Source organism: Triticum dicoccoides, chromosome 2B, assembly GCF_002162155.2.
Source record: "Triticum dicoccoides isolate Atlit2015 ecotype Zavitan chromosome 2B, WEW_v2.0, whole genome shotgun sequence".
Classification (NCBI taxonomy): domain Eukaryota; kingdom Viridiplantae; phylum Streptophyta; class Magnoliopsida; order Poales; family Poaceae; genus Triticum; species Triticum dicoccoides.
Window position 1 is genome coordinate 732,928,269 of NC_041383.1, and position 6,744 is coordinate 732,935,012.

Below are 6,744 nucleotides of genomic sequence, written 5' to 3' on the forward strand. Positions count from 1 at the left end.
CGGCGAGGCGCAACGTCGGCACGGGGCGGCGGAGTAGCTCGGGCCCAGCGCTGGCACGCGCGGGCCGCGACGGCGGGGACGGGCCAGGCGACGGCGAGATCTGGGCCCGCGCGGGCCCCTGATGGGCTCCGTGGGACGGCGGCGATGTGGGCGCGGGGCGCCACGTGGCGGCCGCTGATTCGGCTGGGGAGGCGGCACGGACATGTGCGGCGGGGTCCGGACGTGTCCGGCTGCGGAAGGAGGACGAAGCTAGGGTTTCAGGGGGATAATTCATCCGCAAATTTTCGGGGGGAGGGCATGTTTATAGGTAGAGGGAGCTAGGAGAGTCCAAATGAGGCACGGTTTTCGGCCACGCGATCGTGATCGAACGGCGGAGAGCATGGAGGGGGTTTGGATGGGTTTTGGGCCAGTTTGGAAGTGTGTTGGGCTGCAAGACGAAAGGGGGTTTCGGGCTACGCGGTTAACCGTTGGTGTATCAAACGAACTCCAAATGGCACGAAACTTGACAGGCGGTCTACCGGTGCTATACCAAGGCCGCTTGGCAAGACTCGGTCCATTGCGAGAACGTGTAATACCCGCACACAGAAACAAGGTCTGAGAGGGGCGACGGGCGCGCGCGAGAGGTCCGGACTCTGAACGGACAATGGAGAGAACCGGGAGAACCCGAACGGATGCAAGTTTTGAAAAACATGCAGATGAAATGCAGATGATGACATGACAAAATACAACACGCAAGCAAATGACATGGCAACGACGGCGAATAACTGGCGGACACCTGGCGCATCGGATCCGGGGCGTTACAACACTCCTCCACTAACAAGAGATCTCGTCCCGAGATCTTAGAACCGAGACGGAAGGGAAAAGGGAAGAGGTGAAACAAGAACTCAAGAGAAGAAGCAAAGAATCGAGAGCACTCGAGAATAAGAGAGGAACGACGAGAATGACGAGAATCAAAAGCTCACGAAATCAGATAGACTATGAAACCACTCCGGTTAGAATAAGAAAGAAAAGGAATAAGAGCGAAAGAATTTAGGCAGCACTCCGGCTAAAATTGGAAGGAATAGAACAATAACTAGAGAGGATGGAATGATACTTGATGAAGACATGACACAAAACCTCCGGAAGAATTGAAAGAATTGAAAAGAACTTAGAAGGAAGGATTGAATGGAGTTGTTGAGAAAATCAACAACGAAATAATAAGCTTGACGTGGACTTAACAAAAACATCTCAAAACTTGAGGTGAAATTATGACACAACCAAATGCTTGAATATCTGAGAAGAACGAAGAAATGCAAAACTCCACTTCAAAAGAAAAATGGAGAATTAATTGCACTTCGAGATGCGAGAAGAAAAGATACTTGAACTCCACCGACAAGAATCTTGATGAACACTTGAAGAAAAGATTAAATCATGAAGAACCACCATGAAGAACTCCGATAGACAAAAGGATGACGAGATAGAATGAAGGAAGAAAGAATAAGATGAGCCTTGCGATGATCTAGATGGAGGTTCCGACGAAATGGCCTAGGGAAATTTGAACTCCGGAAAAGAAAAGATGAAAACACTTAGAACTAGAATTTATTCATGAAGAACAGTCTCTGAAGGAAGGGATTACTCACTTTGATGAAATAAGAATAAGATTTATTGTATGCTTATCCTTCATCAAATTAAATTGATGACAAGCAATGGATTTTTCATACTACTTATTCTTCTTGAAAAAGGATTGAGAAGTGACATATCGCAAACTTGAGAAGGTCTCCATGAACCACCGGTAGGATTGAAAAGAACGAATGAATTAATATGATAATCAAGGAAAAAGAATCTTGAACGAACCACCGTAAGAATTCGAAAATGACTAATGGAAGAGAATGCATCACCGGGAAGAATTAGAAGAACAGATATGTTAGAGGGGATTTAGATGCAAAAGAACAAGCAGATCATAATCTGATTAAAGAACACTTGAATGAAGCACCGGGATAGATAGAGAATGATAACTGGAATGATGGCCTCCGGTGAAAGAAATGGGAAAACAACTCCTGAAATACTCCGGATGGTAAGAAAGAATATCTGACGAATGGAATAATTCGAGAGGGTAACACTAAGCTAGAACCATGAATCTTCGAGAGAACGGGCAAGATTTAGAGGAAAAACTCTTCTTCGGGCTTCAGAGCTGAGAATGACGACGAGAAACACCACCGAATTAGTTGAGCAACTCCGGAATAATGAAAAAGAGGAAAGGTAGAACCCAAGATGAAAAGAATTTGAAAGCGATCTTGGAGATGGCATGTGACTGATGGAATCCATTCTTACGTCACACTTGAAAAGAATTTGGGAATGGCTCCTGAATAATTAGAAGAGTCAGGTAAGATCCTGGGAAAAGACCTGTGGGTTAGGGCCCACTGAAGAGATAACACCGTTGGAAAAGGGATGTTGAACAGATAGGTGAAGCACCAGAACACTTGAAATATTTGAATGAGGTGACAACCTCAAATTAATTGGAACACAAACGAATCTCCTGAGGTGTCTTGAACACTCCGGAAGGATAAATTGGCGAGAGGCGAATGAGTAGGGAAAACACTTGAGCCGAGGAAAAGAATATGATGAACACTGAAAAACTTGAATTGAGTCCACCGGAGAAGAAAAAGAGATGATGAATGTCAAACAAAGCGAGAATACACCGGTTGAAATGATTGAGGAAAGACTAAAGAGGCTCCGCACAAATGAAATAGATGCTCGAAAGAGAATCAAGCTCCGGGAAGAAGAGGCTGGGAGGGCGGGAAAACAAAAGCAACTTGGAAGGGGAAACCGACGAATATCTTGAAGAGAAAAACACCATTTGAAATCATTGAGGAAAGAAAGCAAAGACTTCACATGAGTAGGATGGTTACTCGATTACGGACTCCGGTTCCGAGAAGAAGAAGGGGTGGGCGGGTGGGGAAAGAAGACAACTGAGGATTGAACTTCACAAAGATGAAGAGGCTCGAGTCATCTTGACGAGAAATGCACCGGATGAAAAGAGCTGAGAGCCAACGATCGGAAAACCAACTGCGTGATCCTAAAGAAAATTTGAAGGGGAAGAGAAGTAATTCAAAACACCTACGTCAAGATTCCTTACCAGAGCGACGAAGGGGCAGAGGAGTAAAAAGAATTCCTACTCTCCGATATAACTAGACTCCGAAAACAATTTTCTTCTAGACTCAACATCGGCCAAACTACACGATCAATCAAGGGGGCTCCTAGGGTCGGTCGAGGCTCTGATACCAACTTGTCACGCCCAATATGCGATACTATCCTAAAGAGACTCGAAGGTCCCACCAAGGATAGAACCGCATATCGAAACACTTTTGCAAGGTGGATATCATTACATCAACATTACATTATAGATGGGGATACATACATAAGGCATACAATGCCACACGAATACAACATCACAATACATAAGAGCATCATCTGGCTATGGATGAAACACAAACAGAAACTCAAACGACATCCACCCTGCTAGCCCAGGCTGCCGACCTGGAACCTATCCCCTGATCGAAGAAGAAGCAGAAGAAGAACTCCAAGACAAGCAAACATCGCTCTCGCGTCATGATCATCGCATAACCTGTACCTGCAACTGTTGTTGTAGTAATCTGTGAGCCACGAGGACTCAGCAATCCCATTACCATGGGTATCAAGACTAGCAAAGCTTAAAGGGAAGGAAGGGGTATAGTGGTGAGGCTGCAGCAGCGACTAAGCATATATGGTGGCTAACATATGCAAATAAGAGCGAGAAGAGAGCAAGCGGAACGGTCGTGAAGCTAGCAATGATCAAGAAGTGATCCTGAACTCCTACTTACGTCAAACATAACCCAGAAACCGTGTTCACTTCTCGGACTCCGCCGAAAAGAGACCATCACGGCTACACACGCGGTTGATGCGTTTTAATTCGGATCTGATGTCAAGTCATCTACAACCGGACATTAACAAATTCCCATCTGCCTATAACCGCAGGCACGGCTTTCGAAAGATTATACCCTGCAGGGGTGTCCCACCTTAGCCCATGATAAGCTCTCGCGATCAACGAAGGATATAGCTTCTCCCAGGAAGACCCGATCAGACTCGGAATCCCGGTTTACAAGACATCTCGACAATGGTAAAACAAGACCAGCAAAGCCGTCGGATGCGCCGACAATCCCGATAGGAGCTGCACATATCTCATTCTCAGGGCAACACTGGATAAGTCATGCTACGAGTAAAACCAGCCCTCGAGTTGCCCCGAGGTGGCCCCGCAGGCTGCTCGGTTCGGACCAACACTTAGATAAGCACTGGCCCGGGGGAGGGCTAAAATAAAGATGACCCTCGAGAGAGTGACTCCCAAGGGAAAAGTAGGTGGTGGTGAGGCAAATGGTAAAACCAATGTTGGGCCGTGCTGGAGGAGTTTTATTCAAAACGAACTGTCAAGGGGGTCCCATAAATCACCCAACCACGTAAGGAACGCAAAATCCGGGAACATAACACCGGTATGACGGAAACAAGGGCGGCAAGAGTGGAACAAAACATCAGGCATAAGGCCGAGTCTTCAACCCTTTACCAAGTATATAGATGCATTAATAATATAAGAGATATTGTGATATCCCAACCAAAATCCTGACCACCATGGAGAAATCTTCAACTTCACCTGCAACTAGCAACGCTATAAGAGGGCTGAGCAAAGCGGTAACATAGCCAAGCAACGGTTTGCTAGGAAGGGTGTCAAAGGTTAGAGGTTCATGGCAATTTGGGATGGCTTGAAGAACAAGTGATAGGTAGCGCAGCATAGCGATAGAACGAAACAACTAGCATAGCAATGATAGTAGTGAGATCCAGGGTAGCGGTCATCTTGCCTGAAATCCCGCTAGGAAGAAGAACGTGTCCATGAAGAAGACGAACGGATGAAGCCGAACCAAGCGTAGACGAAGGAATCCTCACGATCGCAACGAAAACAGGAACTAACAAAAAGAAGCACACGGCATGGTAAACACACCAAACATGAACAAGGCATGATGCACAAACAAGCGTGATGCATGACAAATCTAGATGAGGCTACTCATGGCAAGAGATGATGCAAACAAGAGCAACACATCAAGGCAAGTTTAAATGAGGCCGGGAACAACATATAACAATTCCGGTAAGTCCTCATATGCAAGTTTCGAAATTGATCCAGATCTGAACAAACATTAAGTTGAATTTGTTAAACAGCAAGTTAAGATGCACCAAGATGATCTACACGAGATTCTAGTCAAGTTACATATAAAGATCATTTAGTTCGGAGCTACGGCCTAGAAGATATGAGCAAAACAAGTTAAACATGGCATTGATGCAAAATGCATACAAACATCAAGCAAACACCTCAAAACATGGATGCAACATGATAATATGAAATTACATGCAAAATCAATCAAGTTTCATATAGAGCACACTCAAAACGGAGCAAGCATCAAAACAACATGCTACAGGACCTCAACAAGAAAACAACAGGCATGGGCATGATGTACAGGTAAAGCATAACAAAACATGAACACTGAGCTATCTCCAGAAATCACTAGAACATGCTCAAACACACATGGCAAGATTGCAAATAATAACAGTTTTAGACTTTGCAGAAAATAACATCAGGTTGCAATGTTTAGAGCTATCAAACAACATGTTACAGGAACTTAACATGGCAAACAAAGGCATGGCATGAATCTAATAAATGCATAGAACAAGAGTCCCTTACTGACCATGAGCCAAAAAGGATCAGAAAATATGATGGCACCCATGTAAACAAGGCAAGTTATAATACAGATTCAAACATGACAAACAGAATTATGAAGGCATGTTGGTGAGCTTGTACCACTCACCAAAGATCAATACATGGCATGACAAGGTACCCAACAGTAAGAAGGCATGTTTGTGAAGCTAAGCATGGTAACAGCAAGTTCATAGGGTACATGGATCACTAACAACAAGCATGGCAACAACTGAACTTAATGTTAACAGGCTGACAGCAACATTATATAGCAACTTTGGAGCAAGATTACAATAAACTACAGCAGGCTATAATTACAACCAGGGGCATGGATGGATAGATCATGACATGTAGAGCAAAACACCCTTAGTGAACATCTCCAGATTATGCATAGAATGACTTGTAGAAGCAGGTTTACATAGCATCACGAAATAACAGATTCAGCCTAACAAAACAGTAGCAGCAACTACCCTACTAAACAAGCATGATTCACTCACCACAAGTCATTGCATGACAATATAAGCATAGCATCATTAAGAAGACATGTTATAAAACAAACCAAGGCAAGAACATGTTCATAGCATGCAAGGATCAACTACAACAACCTTGGAAAAATTGAATAACATGTAAACAATCTGCCAGGAAACATTTTGTAGCAAAAGTAGAGCACGAAAATGACATGCTAGACTACTCCATAACTGCAAACAGGGGAACGAATGAATAGAGGAGAACCATATGTTTAAAACATCCTTACTGAAGTATCTCAAAATATGCATGGATCTCTCTGTAGCATCATGTTGACATGGCATCAAAATAACAGCAGAACATGGACTAAAATCAGCAACATCACGAAGCCTAGTTTACATGCTTGTGCTAGTCACCACATTGATCACAAAAATACATGGTAAGCACCGCTGTAAAGAAGATATGACCTAGATAAAAACACATGTAGACATCAACCTCATAGGATGCACACATCAATCATGGCAAAA